Here is a 21079-nt window from a genome sequence, read left to right on the forward strand (position 1 = left end):
TTCCAACCACGATGGAAGAAAGGAACAGAAACGCACAGTAAAAAATGAGATGTTCAGATTACATAAAGTTGTGTCAGTTGGTTTGACTAAACCGAGTTACTTAAATGTAAAATACGTTTTTACATGCTGTTAGGTTAAATGTAAATGTTTACATTCACAGCCAGCGGACATATCTTGGTAAGATTCAACGAATATTTTCTTAGAGTGAACAGAATTAATTCATAACGCTATAAATGGAATATACATCCTATTTAGCAGCACCAAAACACTTTTACATTTTTTCTCTTATTCTTTTACGACAGAAAATTAGACTCATTGTAACTGACTTTACTCTAAAAACTGTTCTGTCTTTTCTCCAAGCCGTTTCTACTGCAGTTCTTGATTACCTGGGAACAGTTTTGCGGCTCCTCGCTGTGCTCCCACAGCTACTGAGCATCTAATTTGCTTGTACAATACCCCAAACTGTAAAACAACAGAGAATTGAGGCATCTCCAAATTCTCACTTGAGTGAGCACAGGTCATTGGCTCAGCTTTGGTTTATTAAAGAGAGAAGTCCCTCTTCAACAGGAGGTGTCACTATCCTTGCTAATGTGTCTTTAATGCGGCCGGTTACACCCTCCGACGTGGAAATCAAAACATTTAAATAGACCTGTTCACTGGAGGCAGAAGGGAGTCTTGTAAGTATTAATTATTGATGCTGTATGAGGCTCCTTTCCTGACTGGAAACAATGTACCTTCCGTATCTGAGCTCTTTAAAAAAAAATATCAAGGTCTCTCTGCTCCCTTTTCATGTTCTGACGAAAGCCCAGCCTCTGAGACGTCCCTTGATTGCCGGTGATGTCCAAGTCTTTCTCAGAGGCACCTCGAGTCCTGTCGGGACAGAGTACATTATTGTTGGGATACCTGCATAGTTGCATGATTGGTGTCAAATAAACACGGTGCTGAGCCACGCTGCTAGAGGTCTTTTTACCTGTAATTATTGCATGGCTAGCTTTCTACTGTGGGACGGCTGCCAGCTTGCTTTGGCTTTTATGGGGCTTCTGGTCTTTTCTTGTGGTTGTCATGCTGCAATTAAAACTGTCTCCAATCGCTGGGTGGCAAAAGGCACTGAGACAGACTCTTGTCTCTCTCTTACACACACACACACACATACAATATGTATGTGTACAAGCTCTCTCTCTTTCACACACACACACACACATGCATAAACACACTGTGGAGCCTCTGGCTGGAGGCAATGGGAATGCGTATGATATAGGAAAAACATAGTTAATTACATTTGACAGGTATCTATTAAAGTGCATTCTTAGAACTTAGAGGCCTTCACACATCTAATGGAAACACACACTCAACTGCTGCCCATGAATAATAGGGCTTCCAAGCCAAAAAGCTTTGGGATTTTTCCCCCCTTATCTCGCCGGCATCAAGCATCTGTCAGCGAATAGACAAATCACCACTAATCAAATCCACATAAGTGTAAACCAAGGTCTTACACCAGCATTCAGATGGTTTTTAATTAGTTATTCAGGGATTCTTTTCACTTTTGAGTTAACACACACTTGAAATCCCTCATCTGAAGAAGAAAAAAAAAGCTCTCCTGTTTATTACAGACAATAGTAGTGTGATTACAATCATGGCACTTTCCTCCTGTTTCCATCATCAAAGGGAAGGTGTGTGGACTGCAGAAATATCGGAGTTGTGTGACCTGTGCGGGAAAAATGTCCACATGCAGGAGCAGCTGTGCATTAAGGAAGGACGGGGAGTTTCGGGGATCTGTCGGTTTGATTTGTGTATTCTTTCCAGACTGTTTGCACGTCGGTGTTTTCATCTTTTGTGTCTTCAATCTCTTCTGTCGTCTAATCTGCCCAAAAACTCTGTTGGATAAGATGTCTTTAAAACCCAATTTAGACTTTTGGTGTAAACTATTCAGGATAAGAAGAAGCAAGAAATGATTTTATGACACATTTTGCAGAAGTTAGTCACTGAGTGGGACTGCAACTGCTTTGTAAATATTAATTTACATTTGACAGTCATAATGCAATATTTCACAAAAATGTTGAGTGCATATTTATACAAAAAAATGAAGACAAAAGACAAATTCAAGGGATTTTGTTTATTTTTAAAACAAAGTGAAGGAAATGTACATGAAGATGGACTTTTGAAAATGAAAATAAAAACAGATATGCAAAACACCAAAAAGTATTTAGTAGTACTTGTTAATGTGCAAATCAACATCTTTAAAACTGTGTATCAAACAAAAAGGCAGAACATTTTCCCACATTCAGTTAGTGTTGTAAACAAGTGCAACACTTTATCATCGTTGTTGCTGTTGTTGATGTTTGCCTTTACTGCATTATTCTAATAAAAACAAATAATACATATTTAACACATTGATAGCTTCTTGAACAGCCTCCGTTTGGAGAAATAAGGTTTATGTCCTACAGCAGTGGTTTCCACGGGCTTATTAAAATAAAACATTTTGCACAAACCTGTGGAGGTAATAACCTGTATAAAATGTTGCATTAAAGTGCATACCTTAATGTTTTTATTACACGTATATATATATATATATATATATATATATATATATATATATATATGTATGTATATATATATATATATATACATACATATATATACATACATATACATACATATATATACATACATACATACATAGATATACATACATACATACATATATATACATACATACATACATATATATATATACATACATACATATATATATATACATACATACATACATATACATACATACATACATATATGTATATATACATACATACATACATATATGTATATATACGTACATACATACATATATGTATACATACATACATACATGTATACATACATACATACATATATGTATAAATACATACATACATATATGTATATATACATACATACATACATATATATATATATATATATATATATATATATCAAAGATTTAAATAATGATTAAACACTCAAAAGCATCAAAAATTGGTACCGTTACGTACCGGTATCAATTAGGTACCGAAAATTGGTACCGAATCGATTTGAATGTCAAAAGTAGCCATCCCTAACCAGATGATACTAACAAGTGGTTGTGGATCCTTGTCCTACAGGATTGGTAAGTTACCAGCTAGTATGAGGACTCTTAAAATGTCTCAAATTTCCAAACTTTTATTGCAGTTCATGCAGCATCATTTTAAACCTTCACGATTGCCAGTTTACCATTGTACAGTCACCTCACCTCACCTTCTTTTGATTATCCGGGTCCGAGTCGCAGGGGCAGCACCCCAAATAGGGCCTCCCAGGCAATCCTCTCCCTGGCCAAGTCCACCAGCTCCTCAGCTGGGACACCCAGGCATCCCTGGCCAACCTAGAGATGTATTTCTTCCAGGTAGTCCTGGGTCGACCCGGGGGCTTCCTGCCGGCAGGACATGCCCTAAACACCTCCCGAGGAAGGCGTCCAGGAGGCATGACCAGATGCCCGAACCACCTCAACTGGCACCTTTCAATGTGGAGGAGTGGCGGCTCCTCTCCGAGTCCCTGTCTGAGTGCTTTACCCTAGGACAGTTGTGTTGCAGGCTTGTTTGGATCACATGGACCTCTATGACATTGGGGAGGATGGAGCTGTTGGCAACAAAACACGGTGGCGTGCTCATACTAGCTGTTAGCCTGCAGTCCAAAAGGAAGTAAACTCACAGAAAATAAGCCGTTCAGGATGTTATCTGTAGCAGGTAAGATGGTAATTATCTATAACATTTAGACAGAAACATGCTTCAAAATGGCTAGAAACTCCCTGTCCTGTTTTATAAGTTTTGGTCATTTAGCTGCAGACATAAGCTACTGAGCTCAGATGATGGCTGTCAAACCTGGGAAACATGCTTAATCCATTCTCCTGTCTGCATGGTAATGTAGACGAGTGCAGAAACAAGCCACAGTGACTGATTCTTGCTGCTGCTAATTAGCCTCAAATGTTTTAATAAACCATAAGTGTGAGAATTTTCTTCCTTGAACCGATGTGCAACCTCGTTCCCTCTCTATTCAGGCTTTTTATCGTTTGTTTTTCAGAAAAAACACCTCCGTTCAGCTTGAGATTTCTCTCTGTCCAATCTCCTATCATTAAGAGGGCTCAAGGATCACACACAAAGCCAGGAAAAGATCATGATGATAGTTTTGCTGCCTGCCCCCCTTTTGTCTCTGTCCGCATTCCTCTAAAATGAAAGGCGGCGAAAATTACCTTGAGGCTTTAAGTCTTTTGACATCTACCTGGAGGAGCAGGTCTGGTCCCTATAGAAGCATTTGATTTTTTGCTGTCCAAGTTAAAACGGCTGAAAATCTGGGAGTGCCCATTCCTTCTGCAGAGTTGCAGACATTAAGAGTCGATGTGTGCTGGCACGGAGTGTTCCTCTTTACAAGTTGGCCAACAATTTACGGAACAAGTGAAACTACGAGTGCTCCAAGTGTTGGTTACAGTTCAAGACGGCTAGTCAGGATTGGCTCTAAATGTTATCACAAGTTAAGGGGAATGCCAGTGTGTAGGTACTTAAATAGACCATACATACATATAAACATAGCAATTTGAGAGTGACATGTGTGTCTGCAAAGTGCAAATACTCCCCCCCCGAGCTGATTCCATCCTACCTCCTGCCAATGTCAGAATCCAGCTGAATTTGCTTTCCAATATGTTCTTCTGAGGTGAAAGCCAGCAGTCAGTCGTAGCTCTGCTGGTAGCCGTTTCCGACGCTTTGGTAGTGTAGCATCAAAGTCACGGGGCACGCATATATTCCGCAGGATTAGAGCAGCGTAAAAGGACAGCCCCAGCCCATTCACTGTTGGCACGGCCGCCACAGCCTCGGCACAAGTGAGTTTTTAATGCATTCCATTTAACTTTAATTACTCCAATCTCTGCGAGGGCACACAGGAAGAAAAGGCCCGGGCGTTTGTGCCGAGCAGATTACCCCACTGCCCTGCCAAGTCCGCGGCGCGCTGCATCCTAAGATAGAATTCAAATTCAAATGTGGGCTAAAGAAAGTGCAGCTGTCACCCCTCTGGCCTGCGAAGCCCCAGCCGGATCAAAGATGAGCTGTCCTCCTCCCCTGCCTGTGTAAAAATGAGCTGTCCTGGCCGTGCCAGTGTCTCGTCCCCCTGGGGCACCTAATCCTCCTCTCCTGACTCCACACTGACAGTCTGAATAAAGGCATTAAACCCCACAAAATAATTACCAATTAAAACGAATGGAGAAGTCATCAGGTAGTGACTGGAGGGGGGGTGCAGGCAGAGGCTGAGGAGAGGGATGGAGCTGTGGTGGCTTTCTTCTCTTCCTGCCAAGAACAACCTGTATTTCTCCTTTATGGGTTGTGCTTTTGCAGTTCTGGATGAGTGAGTGACCTTACAGAGTCGTATCAGACTAGGAACAGGCTTCTTAAAGCTTTTAGGATGTCAGGGAAATTTCTTGTGAAGCTTTCCGACTGAACCAAAGCTAGAAATAAGTGTATAAGTTTTATAAGCTGCTGGAGCGAAGGGTAGTTGTCTTATCTGCTGCTATTCCATCTGGGTGACTCCTACACACACCTGAGATGTTGTGAAATTGTAGAGATCCCTGGGTATTTGTTTGCATGTCTGAGCATATGGACGTGTGTTGTAGGTACACAAGTAGATGCATTTAGAAGCCAGTGAAAGACGAACCACTGGCTGCTGTGTGTGTTCGCCGGCCACCGTGTCGAGCAAGAGCCTGTGTGTGTTCGTACCTGTTGTGGAGTGCTGTGGAGTGTTTGCAGACTAGCGTGCCATGAGGCCTGGGGCTCTAATCCACCAGCGCCGCGCTGCCGAATCCAGGTAAAGTGATCCTAAAGCCTTCTTACCTCTCTCCCTCCCATGTTCGCCCTGGTCCCCTTTGAGCTCAGTCTATTAGCAGTGGCAGAGATCAGACTGGTGAATATCCACTCCACAGACCAGTCTGGACCAGGACCCACAGTTTGACAACTTAATCTCCTCTTTGATGGGATGCAGAAAGGTAGCGTATTGCTGTCTGACAAAAGGGTTCTGACTTGACCACGATCCTTCCTTTGGTATGAAAGATCCACTGAATCTATTAAAGCACATCTTTGTGTGTGTGTGGCTTATGGCTGCTCAATTATAGAAAAATATTACAATAGTCATTCATTTAGGGTTAGGGTTTCAATATTGAAATCACTGTTTTCTATGCAACTACTTTAACGCCAAATGTATACTTATTCGTCTGCGTCGGCGCAAGGTCTCTCCGACATGCCCGCATAGGGTGACAGAGACATGCCCAACTTTTTAACTATCTGTCAAAAGTGACGGAGATCGCATGCTTGTGATTGGTCAGGACGCTGCTTCCTTAAAATTCGTCAACAGCACTGCCATTGCTCGCTCAAAAAATATATTTTGCGACAGAACGGGGCTAAATTGATGAACGCATCGCAGAAAAAGTCTGAAAATATAAATGTTAATTCACCCATGACCAAAGGAGCACAATGACACTCGGCAAGCGTTTTATCCGTGGACGGAAATGAGAAGAGACATTGGTTTAGAGGAGAATGAGAGACAAATTAATCCCTGTTAAAATGTCTCAGAAATGTAAACGCAATAGTAAAAACACTATCGTGGACTGGACACGAGACTGTAATGGTGGCGGGATACCACCGAAAGGCGCTACGCCCTCTGTTGTCCTGGCAGGGAATTGCTTTGCAACACTCCTGAGGTGACGGAGAAGTCGGTAAGTAAAATGTCTCCATCGATGCGTGTGTGTCTTTCCCTCGCGGAACTGACGGAGACGAACAAATTAGGCTTTAGGACCGGGAAACACTGGCTCGTCAAAATAAAATTATCACATCACACTTAAGATTGTTTATTATGACCAGTGCTCTCTTGACCAGTTTCCCGATGTTGTATAGTTTTGTATTTTTAAAGAATATGTTTAGAAAATTCAGAATTGTTTTTCTGAATATGTAAAGCCTGAAATACCCCGATTTTAAGGAGACTGCAGCCACCAATTTGTATCAGTGGGTTTGATCTTTTTAGTGGAGATCAAAAAGTAGATAGACCATGAAACAGGGAATACATGAGCTCAGTGCCAAAGCAGGAACTGAGTACACTCAAGAGAGTGTTGTTTCAGGAGCGTTGATGTTTGGAAATGTAACCAAATGGAGAAATGGCCCAAATTAAAATAAAGGTGATATCTTTTTGACACACCCATGTTTTTCTGCTAAATTTTTTTTTAATCACAAGATTTATGAGTTTAACTTAGAGAAGCTTTTCACCTGTTGGAAGGACAGAACCAATAAAATCACAAATGCAGAACCTAACGTTTTTTTAACAACAGGAGTTTTATTGATTGTTTTGTTTTGTTTATTAGGAGCTGAAATTGAAAGACCAACTTGGTTATTGGCACAGTGCCACTGTGGCGGATCCGGGACATTCTTGGTTGATTCCAAAAACTACTAAAAAGCACAGACCATAAATCAAACATGCATGTAAATATGTGGTTATCACCCTTGGTTTCATAACCCTGATTAAGCAAGCTGAATCCATTATTTGAACCTGCTCAGTTTGCAGCCCGCTCTGCGGTATTCCACTGATCAATTTGGACCGGAGGGTTGGTTTGCGATGCTGATATGACTTGTCTTTTGTATCTTTGCCAGAACCTCCTTGGGCTGAATACACCAGGCTTGTGGGTGTTGCAGTGTGTATTTTACATACATGCTTATGAGTGTACTAGACGAGAAGGGCTGTTTTCTCAGTTCTCTGGAACCCATAATTAAATCTTGACTGAGACAGCCAGTCAAACACATATTTGCTGTATGTGTACATGCAGTTCACAGACACATGAAGGCTACACCACATTTACCTTCAGCAGAGATGATGAAGACGATGCCACACGGGTATTTTCATCTGTCCTTTATGCTCTGTGATTAAGCTCGGGATCAGTACAAATCTGTTCTCGTTTCATCTCACTATCCCACAATTATCATGTTATGGTCAAATTATCATCTTGATTTACTAACAGAGCTCTGCTGTTGAGGGGTGAAGGAGGCTCAAAGGTGCATCTTTGATTCCTTTTATTGTCAAGTGCAGCCTGAAGGCATTTTACAACTAAAGCCGTGATCCCCAAAGATGTATCTCCAGCTCATTTTCCAACCCCTCTCCAAACTTCAAACAACCATGAACTGTAATTATATGGAGAAGAAGCTACAGTGATCACATATCGAAGACAAACGTTTGGCTTTAATCAATTTGTCCTTGCAGCTCAACGTGATGTATTTAATAAATAAACATTAATGCTGCTCACAGCTGAAGTGTTAGATAGCTGTGTGCTCATAGAAAACCCAACCCTTGTATAGCACCTTTCTGACTAAGAAGTCTCCAAAGCTCTATACAATAAAGTGAATCATTCATCCATTCACACACACACACACGCACACACACACATTCATAGATAACCACAGCTGTCCTGGAACACACAGACCTAGGTGAGCCTGCCACAATAGGTGCCACCGGCCCCTCTGACCACCGCCAGCAGGCAAGGAGGGGCAAGTATCTCTCTCAAGGGAACAACGACAACCTGGACAGAGTCTGGGTTTAAACCAGCAACCCAGCCACAGGGCAAACTCCTAACCTCTAGGCCACCATGCCCTTTCACTAGAACTGGATGGGAGATGGTGGCACAGGAGTTAGGTGCTCGCCCCGTAATCGGAAGGTTGCAGGTTCGAAACGCCGCTTCAGTCACTGTCGTAGTCTCCTTGTGCGAGACACTCAACCCACCTTGCCCAATGGTGGTGTTCGGAGGGACTGGTGGTGCCTGTATACGGCAGACTCGCCTCTGTCATGTGCCCCAGGGCACATCTCATCACCACCAGTGTGTGAATAGGTGAATGACTGATGGTGTTGTAAAGCGCCTTGGGGGGTTTCAGGACTCTAGAAGGTACAATATCAAATACAGGCCATTTACCATTTCAACTTCCAGAAACGCCATCAAGTTTTCACATTTGTGCACTTAAGTGTTTGTGTTCTTAACATAAAACTGCTTTTGTTTTAAATAATTTCTGACAGAAACAGTACAAGTGAGAAATGCTTAAATGAACTGGGTAAAATCTAGGGCTGGGCAATTAATCAAAAATTTATCAATATCGAAATTTTTGACTCTTATAGAGATAATTTTTCCCATGCCAATAAATTTGATAATAAAAAAATGAAAAGATGTGTGTAGGTTGGCAACATTCATGTCCCTTTAAGAAGCTGTACCACCTTGAGTCACGTAAAAACGTGACTCAAGGTAATACACGTCACAGCCCCATCCAGTGGACAACTTTTGTTTGTGTGCATACCTAATCGTCCATTTATCGTTATCAAGGTGGAATCCTCAATATATCGCAATATTGATTTTAGGCCGTATCGCCCAGCCCTAGTAAAATCTAAGTGATATAGCTGCTCATTATTGATAAATATTATCTTACTTTCTAAGCTAAAAAATAATGAATTAAATTGGAATTCTACTGGGAGCTGGGATTGATGCTACATCCATCCAATTACTTTACCTTCTGGTCAACACAGCAGTGGTACAAATAAGAGTTTATTCAACCAAAAGCAGTACAAAGCCAGCATATTTCTGGTTTACAAAAGAAGAAGAAGAAGAAAATATGATTTCTACAGCATCTCTCAAGATAAAAATCACGAGGCGCTTCACAAAAACAAAAAATGTAAAAATATAAGAAAGAATTTAGAAAATGGTTTAAACTATATTTAAAATGAGCAAAAAATAGACTATTGTGATTTAAAAAATGTTAAGAAAGAGAGAGTGAATTGGAAAGAGGGAAATCAGTGGATCCTGAGGAAGGTGGAATAGGTGGGGAGAGCAGAATAAAGAGAGAGAGGTGAAGAAGGTCATACAAAAACCAGCTTGAACAAGTGAGTTTTCAGCTGCTTTTTAAAGGAGACCACTGAGTCCACTGATCTCAGGCTCAGAGGAGAGACTTCCAGAGTCTGGGGGCCACAGCAGCAGATGACCTGTCACCTTTGGTCTTTAGCCTGGTGCGCTGCACAACCAGTAGGCTTTGATCACTGGACCTCAGAGACCTGCTGGGGGTGTAGGGACCATGAAGATCACCAATGTAAGATGGTGCTTGTCCATGTAAGGCCCTAAAGACCAGAACCAGGATCTTGAAATGAACCCTGAAGTTGACTGTCAGCCAGTGAAGCTGGAGGAGAAGCGGGGTGATGTGGGTGTGTTTGGAGGACTTGGTCAGAAGACGAGCACAGGCGTTCTGAACCACCTGCAGACGGTTCAGGGAGGTTCTGCTCAGACACGTGAAAAGAGAGTTACAGTAGTCTAAGCGTGAGGAGATGAAGGTGTGGAGAACTGTCTCAAGTTCAGAGCAGGACAGAATGGGACTCAGCTTAGCAATGTTCCTGAGATGGAAGAAGGAAGAGCGAACAAGAGAACTGACATGAGAATCCAGGGTGAGAGCTGGGTCAAAGGTCACACCAAGATTCCTGACAGAGGGTTTGGTGTGAGAAGCAAGCTAACCAAGAGCGTCTCTGACTTTAGGAACCAGCTTGTCTGGGGCACAGATGAGGATCTCAGTCTTATCTTCATTCAGCTGAAGAAAGCTCCCAGCCATCCAGGTTTTAATAGAGTCTAAGCAGGTGTGTAACAGCTGCAGCTTAGACATCTGATGGGGCTTAAAGGAGATGTACAGTTGGATGTCATCTGCATAAAGATGGTAGGAGATTCCTTTGAATGAGCTCAGGGTGTGCTGAAGAGGGAGCAGATAGAGGAGGAAGAGCAGAGGCCCCAGCACGGAACCTTGTGGGACACCATGGGTAAGGGAGGTGGTGGAGGACCTAAACTTGGAGACGGCCACAGAAAAGGAGCGCTCAGAAAGGTAAGAGAACCACTCCAGAGAAGTTCCTGATAGGCCTACCCAGTCTCTCAGCCTCTCCAGTAGCAGGTGATGGTCAACAGTGTCAAAGGCTGCAGTCAGGTCCAGCAGGACCAGAACAGAACAGTCCCCTGCATCACTGTGAGTCAGAAGGTCATTAGAGACCCTAAGAAGAGCTGTTTCAGTAGAATGAGCTCTACGAAAACCTGACTGGAAGCTATCATAGATGTTATGTTCATCAAGAGCAGCTGTGAGTTGTTTAGCCACAACCTTTTCCAAGATCTTGGAGATGAACGGAAGTTTAGAGATGGGTCTGAAGCTGCTATGGAGAGAGGGGTCAAGACTCGGTTTTTTAAGAAGCGGGTGGATTACAGCGTTCTTAAAGTAAGCAGGGTCCTGACCAGACACCAGAGAAGAATTAATAATGGAGAGCACGCTGGGACAGATGGACTGAAAAGCACTTTTAAACAAAGATGAGGTTAAGATGTGGAGGGGGCATGCAGAGGTCTTCATAGAGTTAACTAGTTTGGTTAACTCAGGCAAAGAAACAGGAACAAAGCTATCTAGAATGATGGGCCTGGTTGGAGTCGGGAGAGGCAGCGATAAGGCTGAAGGAGAGACGCTAGATCTAACCTTACTGACTTTGTCCACAAAGAAAGACAGAAAGTTTTCACAGTCTGCAACAGAGTGGATGGAGGCTGTAGGAGAGGCAGGAGAGACGATGCTGCTGATGGTGTTAAACAGCACCTTGGGGTTGCCTTTGCTCTGGGATACCAGGTTGGAAAAAGAGGAAACCCTCATGTCTCTGACTGCAGAGTTAAAGGATGTCAGAAGATCCTTTAGGTGCAGCAGATGGACGTGGAAATGGGTTTTCTTCCACAAGCGCTCAATTTTTCTGCATTGGCGCTTCAGACTGCGAAGGCTGTCATTAAACCAGGGAGTAAGGTTCACTGCAGGAACTGATCTGGTTCTGACAGCCAGGACCGATATTGTCCAGAATGGAGAGGCAGTGCTCGTTAAACTGAGAAGTTAAGGAATCTGGGTCGTTATCAGAAGAACAGGGTGGATAAAAAGCAGCAGAAAAATTGCTAGCTGTGCTCTCATTAAGAATATGAGAACTAACCAGACGGCGAGCTGGAGGTGGGAATGCAGAAACTGACAAGTTAAAGAAAATGCAATGGTGATCTGAAATATAAACGTCCTCAGGACAAACACTGTCAGCATTTAGACCCAGGGTAAAAACAAGGTCTAGAGTAGTGCCCCCTGGTGTGTGTGGGGCCAGAAACATGCTGGGTAACTGAACTTGCTGAACTCCACTTGCATTCACTGTTGCTCAAGAATTTTTTTAGGTATGCTAAAATATTTCCCTTAAAAATTAAGTGCTTCTTTAACATGTAGATACATGAATACTTGAATTGGAAAGCCAATACAGCTCTGAACTGTAAGCAGATACTCTGGCCAACAAGTACAGTTGTTATTTATTTGTAAAGTAAAGAAAAAAGGTAATCCAGCAGGGCTGAAATAATATTTTGGGGTAAGTTTTACTTAATATATTTGGGTTCCATTTGTTTAAATAAATAATATAGGTAATCTGGTTAGAATTAACTCATTTTTCTTTACTTTCATCTTTATTTAATATATTTAGTCACCTTTTAGAAGATTTTGTTGGGTGATATTTAGCTTTTTTAAAAAATCAGATTTTTCTGTGTAAACATAGATGACAATGTGCATGTTTTATCCTGAAAACCAGCAACATGTTTCATGTGACGGTAAAATAAAGCTTTACATGCTTTATGATTATTTGTATCTCACTGGGTATTTTGCTCAGTAGAAAAACAATTCCTTTTGAAATAATAAAATCCATCTGAATCGGATTCTAAATCCTCATCCTGAATTCTCAGTGCGCCTTGAAGGAAGAAGGTATTACTTTTATCCAGAGCTTTTTGCCACAGCTGTCGCCACTCTTCCTCGTACCTTTAACCGTTGGAGCACATCTCCAGCAACATATTTTCCATTGTAAAGTAGGAAAAGTTTGGACCAAATTAGAATCAGAATAAAGAGACCAAAACATTGGCCTGGTTTACACAGAATGTGGATTTCTATAACGGGTTCACAGTAGAATAGATAACCACTTCTCCACAGTTTTACTAATAAAATAATGACCTGTTTTACTGGGTCATCAGACAGACTTTTATTTAACCAGTAGGCTGCTGTTTGCATCAATTATATCAGCTTAATGTTGACAGAGGAACAAATGGATCAAAAGCATTTAAATACCCTATCCTAATGTTTACATTAATATGAAATTTATGCACAGTGACACCAGATATCAGTGCACACAGCTGTACTGCTGCTGCAAAAGATGTTGAGACTTTAATGTATATGAAGCTACTTAACACTTGCATCAGGCTTCTCTGCCATCGTTTTATATGCAGACATGGCAGGCGTCCAACCGAGTTAGCGTGAGGTGGATATTAGCATGTTATTATTTCAAAAGTCAGCGAAGACCACTTTCCGTTCCTGTCATCCATTAGGCTTTAAAAGAAAGGGCTCTTAAATCAAATATGGCACTTAAGCAAATGCAGTGTTCAGTGTGCTTGAAAGTGTCTTTGATAGAGAGACAAGAAACTTTGTGACATGCTAAGGTCGAAGGACAAGTTGATAATTTAAGGAGGGCAAGGAATTCTCTTTTCATCAAAAGAAAGCCTTCGATAATAGAGAGAGAAGGCCTTCGAGCCTAGTCAACCATCTTCATTAGAACCCCCACTTTAGTCTTAATGCATCTCCAGTCATTATCCAGGCACAATACGTCACAGTCCTCTTCAAAACATACATATATACACCTTGTTCAAATAATTGCCCTGTGAAGGACAAACAAGCAGCCTGAAGAAAGGCGTCGTTATTTAGGTGCAATTTCTGGCAAGGCCTCCTAAGGCCTTCCTCCCGTCTGCCATTGTTGAAGAAGACCATTTGATGTCAGAGTGTCTGAGTTATTTGGCAAATGGCAATTGGACGGACGATGCAGATTTACAGTCTTTAACAAATGCCGCTGCTGCCATGATCAACGCTTAAAAGATAAATTTCTTCCAAGGGTTGCCTAATTGAGTTTAGGTCCAGGGTACACGAAACTGCTGCTGACTGTCAGCACATACAAATTTGACACCCTTTAGAAATTCCACCCTCCTGGTTGTCAATCAGCTGTTGTGGATCTCAGGTTTTTTAATTAATATGCATAGTTAATTAGCTTCTTTCTGTCAGACTGCAGTAAAATGACAGCTTGCTGAGCTAACCAACATCACTATGCATGGATGGATGCCATATTGTCTCATGTATTATCATTACTCTCACCTGATGTCAAATTTATAACCATTCACAAGAGGAACAGAATGAGTGACCTCTCTCACCCAGCAGCACAACTGCTGGTACGCTCATTTTAAATACTGTTTATCCCATAAAGTTGATTTATTTCATCTTCTTAGACCATTTAAACCAATCAACATGAACACAGTGTCTCTGAGCGTCTCTGCTTCTTCTGTTATTGAGAAGCAAAGTAAAAACATCCCATTTAGAGGTGCTGATGTGCTGTTTTTTTTAGAGTCTAAGCACTTGAGATGGGGGGCTGAAGGCGACGCCCACTAATATGCAAGCAACCATGATTCTTTGAAGCATCGAAAACCTACAAATAAATGGAAATAAAAGAAAAAAATAATATTTATAACTTACAGCAAGACCTAAGCAAACAGGAGTCAAAAACCTGGAAAATTGATCTGAGTTGTATTTTATTTTTCAAGAAAAATGCTCATTTACATGGAGTGGGAGGAGCTTAAAATGGGTACTGCAGCCATCCACTAGGGGGTGTTTGGGATCATTTCAGCTTCAACTTTCACATTATATTCTTCTGTTGAGTCATTGATGTTTCAAACAAGTGTTGATACGTATGTTGGACATTTAACCTTGCAACATTCAAAACAAATGTATAAAATATATCTTTTAATTACTGTATTTATGCATGCAGTTCTTTAGTTGAGGAAGACAGCTTTTTTAATAGCAGTTTTCTTGAAGTCCAAAGGCATTTATCATTAGACAGAACCTCCTTTCCACTCTAGTGCCTAAGCAGATGCTGCCCATCATGCCACAAAAACAATAAAGTTAACTGTGTAACAGTAGAAGTATCTCATATCATACTTGTTGTAAAGTAAACCTCCTCTGGCATGGTATGGCACCCTGACCAACTATTATTTTTTCTTCAACTGCTAGAACAGTGCAGCTAAAGATTATTAAAGCTACAATAGTTCATTTGCGAAACAAGCTAGCTACGCCTCTGAACAACATTCTAATAATGTATAGCTAGAAATATATTGTGGAGATTAAACAAGTGGTTCTCTTGCATTTGTCTAAAAACCTTGGCCAATAACACAGCTCATGTTAAAAACATGGTGGTGCAGTTCTTAACACTGTTGCCTCGCAGCAAGAAGATTGCAGGTTCAAAACCCGGCTGCGTTTTTTTCTGCGTGGAGTTGCATGTTCTCCCAAGCATGAGTAGGTTTCCTCCAAGTACTCCAGTATCCCTTACAGATTGCAACATGCCCTATAGGTTATAATTGTATGTCACTTTGGATAAAAGCATCTGTCAAATTAATAAACATAACTAAAAGTGACGGTCGAACCATTCGGCTGTCTAACTTACCGAACTACAGCACTTCTGCATTTACCTTCGTCCTCCACTCATTAAAGAGGTCCTTCACTGAGAAAACAATTTTATTTCTTATTATCAGTCACTGTGCAGGTTGAACATGAAAAAAGTCTCCTACACCTATCTCCTGCATTAGCTTCTGATCGAACAGACAGTGAAACAATAGGATTTGAAAAGCCTGACAGATCTACGTCACTTAAAACTTGTGACGGGAAAGGCTGTAATTAGCCTTTTGCCGAGCCCCGCCCCCCATAGTTACTGTTGCCACGATGGAAAGAAGTAAACAGATGTGTGTCAGCAACATCTTTTGGAGCAATTCCTCTGCAATATCATCCAGATGGAGGCAAAAAGGGTTACAGTATGCAGTGAAGGGATATATTCCAAACATAGAAATACTCAACGAAGGAGACACGACTACTATCGAGGCTAATACTTACCGGTCACAAGCTAACGTGTGTGTGTGTGTACACACACATTTTGTACATGAGCATCATCACCTTTTAACTTATTTACAGTAACATATAAATGTAACATGCTTATCTACATTCATATTTATCTATTTGCCTATCGATTCTTTTAGGCAACATTCGGCAGCCTCCAAGCTTAGCTGGGTCAGGACCTAGCACAGCATTTACGGGATCAGGGAACTCAGGGGTGGGTTTTATGTTGATAAAATGCTACATGAAAGATAAAAACTAAATCAGTTATTGTTGCTTGTTGGGGCGCTGTGTATGACTTTGGTGTAAATTGATGAAAATAAAGAAGTGGAGCTTAGAGACCCAACACACAGCAGCTAATGTAGCTAGCGTTAGCTAACATATTACTAATGTCTAAAGCTAAAGGGCTCGTTAAACTTATCTTAGAGAGTAGGTTCACATTCTGGCAATGACTCCATGGTAATCATAACTTTGGGCCATTTTGTTTTCTTGCTTCTAGATAGTAGATATAGACAACACGGTAGCTACTTAGCCATTACTCTTACCTTTGAGCAGACTCACGTTGTTTTCAGCTTTGGGAATTAACGAAACATAACTCCTCCAGACAATCTCTCTGGGTATCGACTGTCCGACTTACAGATGCCGTGGGCGCAACGCTATCCATCTTGCTTGCAGTTGTCGGGCCTCCTCACACAGTAAAAGTTGCTATGATGTGTGACTGTATAATGGCCGTTTTAAGGGCGGGGCCGGCAAAAGGTCAATTGGTTTAGTGTCCAGGAAACAGCAGAGAATGTCTCGACTAGAATAAGCTAACCATTGGCATTAGCAACTCCACCACAAAGCAGAACTCCTTCAGGCATATTTGTGGAGATAAAACATCAACGTTGCAAAGCAAATGGGGTCAGTGGTAGAGTCGCATTGCTTTTAGCCCATCAGAGGGCAGATGTCTAAATGTCAGGAAATAGGACTCCAAATCCTGTCGTCTGAAGCTACTTTCTCCTCTGGCTGAATTCTCTGTGCTGAAACAAGCGCACGGGAGCTTTTTGCCCCAGAGTATGACGTACAAGGCATTCATTCCTACTAGAGGCCACTGCAAATAAGTATTAAAAATATGAGTGAAGTACATCTTTAAGAGCTCACACATTTTGCTACAGAAAACCACTGGTGTGAGAGGTTCACCACTCAAAAATATCAGAGGAGAAACAGTCGGCTGCTACCACTTCAGCTTTAGGACTAACTACCAAGGAGCCTGAAAGAAAAACACAATTTGAAGTTGCGGAAAACAAAAGAAGTTTCGACTTGGAAAATGTTTTGTGGTCTCTTGTTTGTTCTGGCAATACACGTTTCTGGTATCTAGCGTACGTGGCCCGGGGATGCTAACCGATGGGAGGGGTGAAAGTACCATGAGTGACCATGTAGTGGCAGCTCTGCTGTTGCAGTTTTAAGGGTTGCCACACAAAATTTCAGGTCATCATCTGCAAAATCAAGAGAGTTGTGGTGCTTTTTTCTGTTGATTGATGCACAAGTTTCATGTTTAAACACTAAACAGACACACATAGCCTAAAACATTATTGTCTGAAATTTAGGGAATAAATACAAATAAAAAAAGTTTTTGCTTTTAGCATGACCCATTTTTGTTTTACGTTTAGAAAGTTTTCATATTTTCTGTTAATTTTCTGATGTATTTTCTCAGCTTTAGCCAACGTCTTGATCATCTGTCAAGTTTTGATAAACTCCTCAAGCATTTAGTGATGAGTCCTTTCTCCATACCTGTGTCTGTACTCTAATCAAAGTTTTGAACATTGCACTCGGTGTTGTGGTTATTACATTTTTAGATATGAAAATAGGAGCATGAGACGCAGGCTGAATATGCAAATCTAAAGTTAATACCAAGACTTTCTCTGCCAAAACAGAAAAAACAAGGGTAAAATATAGGACATGTTTTTTTTGGCAGACCTTCATCAAAAGCATAAAGCAGTGGCCACAAGGGGAGAAGTAAACAGATTAGAAAAGCTATTGACATTTCCCCGTAGCAATGAAGGGGTGTCGAATGGCAGCACGGATGATAAGGTGTACAGGCATTCAGTCCCTCATCTCATGTTTTATGTATCTGTGATCACAACTGATCGTGAGAGAAATTAATCAATACTAGTCCTGCTACGATGTGTGGATGACACGTGCCACTACCTTACCACACACACACACACACACACACACACACACACATACACACACCCCTCCTCCATTCTCCTCACCCCCATCCATTTTGATTCGGGGGGCCTGTTGTTCGCCCACGTCTAGGTGAGGGATTTTTACATCCCCGGCGTGCTTGGAGGAACTCCATATGGCCGGGATCAAAGGTGTTGCTGGGTGCATGGTTCTGCTTGGTTGCCAGCCACCGCCGTTAATTAGAAAACAAGATCAGAGGCGGTATTAAAATCCAATTAAGCCCGTATGAACAGATTGCCAAGTGATGTTCACTAATGCATTACTGAGCACCATGCAAATTTTAGTGGCAGCATTTGGCTTTATGTTATGTGTTTGTGTCATCAAGAGTATGCGTGTGTGTGTATTGGGGCTAGTGTACTTGAAACCTTGCCCGAGTGTGTGTCTGTGCATGTGTCACTCGCCGGCTATTCAAGGCACTGTGACATTGCTTGATCTTTTTCCCTGATACGCAGCTCTAATCTCATATAAACAATCAGCTAAAGCTTTGCAAAACAACAACAACAACAACAACACCTACCCGCACAATAAGATTGGATGATATTGCTTCTTACAGTTAAAGCATAATTGAGAATGCTGAATTATTGATCCGTCATAATTGAGTTCTAGTCATTTGATTTCTGTGACAAACTAATATGATGCATAGAAAATCCTGCAGATTTGGATTAACTGCTTGAGAGTGTTTTGAGTTTTCAGCCTTGCCGTTTGGTCTCCGCCGTCCACTCAGGGACAGCAAACACAAAAGAGACATCAGTTCGCCAGTGAAATCGTTTTCAAAAGTCCTGATATCTGTCAGCAGATGAGATTTAAACAGGTTAAGGGATTGGAGGAGGCACATTAAAATGTGTACGTGAAATCACTCTGCACAATAAGTGCCGATTTAGTCCATGAGTTTCATTCAGGCGGCAGACAGACAGGGCATCTGTAGCAAAGACTTGACAAGTGGATGCAGCTGGTGGCCTATGGCCCAAAGCATCCACATTATCACAGACGAGGGCTGTTAATGCTGGGCTGAATAAGAGCCCCTTTTGAGATACAAAATAGCATTCTGATTAGAAAGCCAGGAAATACACATCTGAAGAGCCGGAAATTGTCACAATGCAGAACCACGGCACATTTGGCACCGTCTCAAGCTGGTTTATGGAGGACTGAGATCTTAACGAAAGGATGTGCTCAATCAGACACATTGAGGTTTCTCGTATGTTACGCAGTTCGTCTCCAGGATATGTTCTTTGTGTTGAAGTTCTCTCCTTAAAATTATTTTTCAGTCTACAAACTGGATGCACGATTAGTTGGGATAATGCCTCGCTGATCCTGAGTTTTCGTGGTAGGCCAGATGATTGGTCTCTTATTTCATGTAGAAGTCAAGCTCTACAATGTTCTGGTTCCCACATATTTTCACCTTTTGTTTTTGGTTTAATAAATGGAATTGAATTTCCCAAAATATATATCTCATTTTCTCGTGAAAATGTTAAATCTTCCTTTTTAGCATTAAAAAGTAGGTCTTGAAAGCCAGAAAGAAGTGGTTTAAAACCAAACTACAATGTCATTAAGTGACTGATCGGAGATTAAATGGATAGAATTAGCTCGAGGGAGCAGCGGACACAAGTTGCAAGTTTCAGCAACAAAAAATGTTTTTTATGCTGGATTTTAATCCTTTTGGTTTGCATCCAGTTGTTAATTGTATTTTTGCAATTTTCTTTCGTTCATTTAACAATGACAATCTACAGGTATCGTCCAAAGTAATATCAAATATCATTCATGCTGTGGGACAATTTTTCACCCATCAGTACAATGTTACTTAATGCATCCTCCACTTATATTTATTTTGAAGACAAAGGGAGAAACTTCTCGTCTTCAGTCAAGGCTGCTTTTATAGACAGATTTTAAATTATTCCTAATTATACTATTTTAAAGAGCAAGTCACCCCCTACAAGAAACTTACTCCACTCCCACTTCATGTTTGAAAAATGCAACAAATGCTGTTGCTTGGCAGACCGAGAGGGCGGAGCCACTAACAAATACACACACACACAGGCTCACAATGGCATTATGACATCATAATGTATCAGATGACATCATAGCATACCTCTTAGCCAATAGCGGTGGCAGATTTAAATTCAAATACAGTGCACAACTTTTCCCTGACGACGGCGCAACACTGACAGTTTTAGACAGAATATTTGAATTTTAACCAAGATGCACTGAAGTGCCAAATTATTGACTACACGTGTCTGTAGCATGATTAAACACTCCTTTATATAGTTTATCAGCAAAAAAAATGTGATTTAGGGGTGACTTGCTCTTTAAACTGAAATTATACTATTTTAAACTAAACAAGGAGGAGGATTGGAGCCATTTTAGAGTTCAGTTTCACAGAGAAACCATTTATCTATTTATTTATTTAAATGATCAATCACTCTGATTTTAACATGCAGGCTGAATGTGGAAATAGTAACCTATGCCCTGCACTGGTCTCAGTTACAAAATAGACGTAAAATCGTTCGGTTCAGAAAAGCCTGACAGGTCTACGTCACACTGTCACTTAACATTCATGGACTCACCCATTTTGACGAAGGCTGTTGTTGGTTTAGCCTCTAGGAAACAGCAAAGAACGTCTCAGCTAGTAGAAGCTAACTGTTAGCATTAGCAACTCCACTACACAGCAGAACTTCTCCATGCTTGTGTTATTTGTGGAGCTAAAACATCAACGTTGCTGAGCGAACGAGTCACTGGTAGAGTTACATTGCTGTTAGCCAATCAGACACGAGATATAAGACTCCAGATCCTGTCGTCTGAAG

The sequence above is a fragment of the Nothobranchius furzeri genome, chromosome 2, assembly GCF_043380555.1.
Source record: "Nothobranchius furzeri strain GRZ-AD chromosome 2, NfurGRZ-RIMD1, whole genome shotgun sequence".
In the NCBI taxonomy this organism is placed as follows: Eukaryota; Metazoa; Chordata; class Actinopteri; order Cyprinodontiformes; family Nothobranchiidae; genus Nothobranchius; species Nothobranchius furzeri.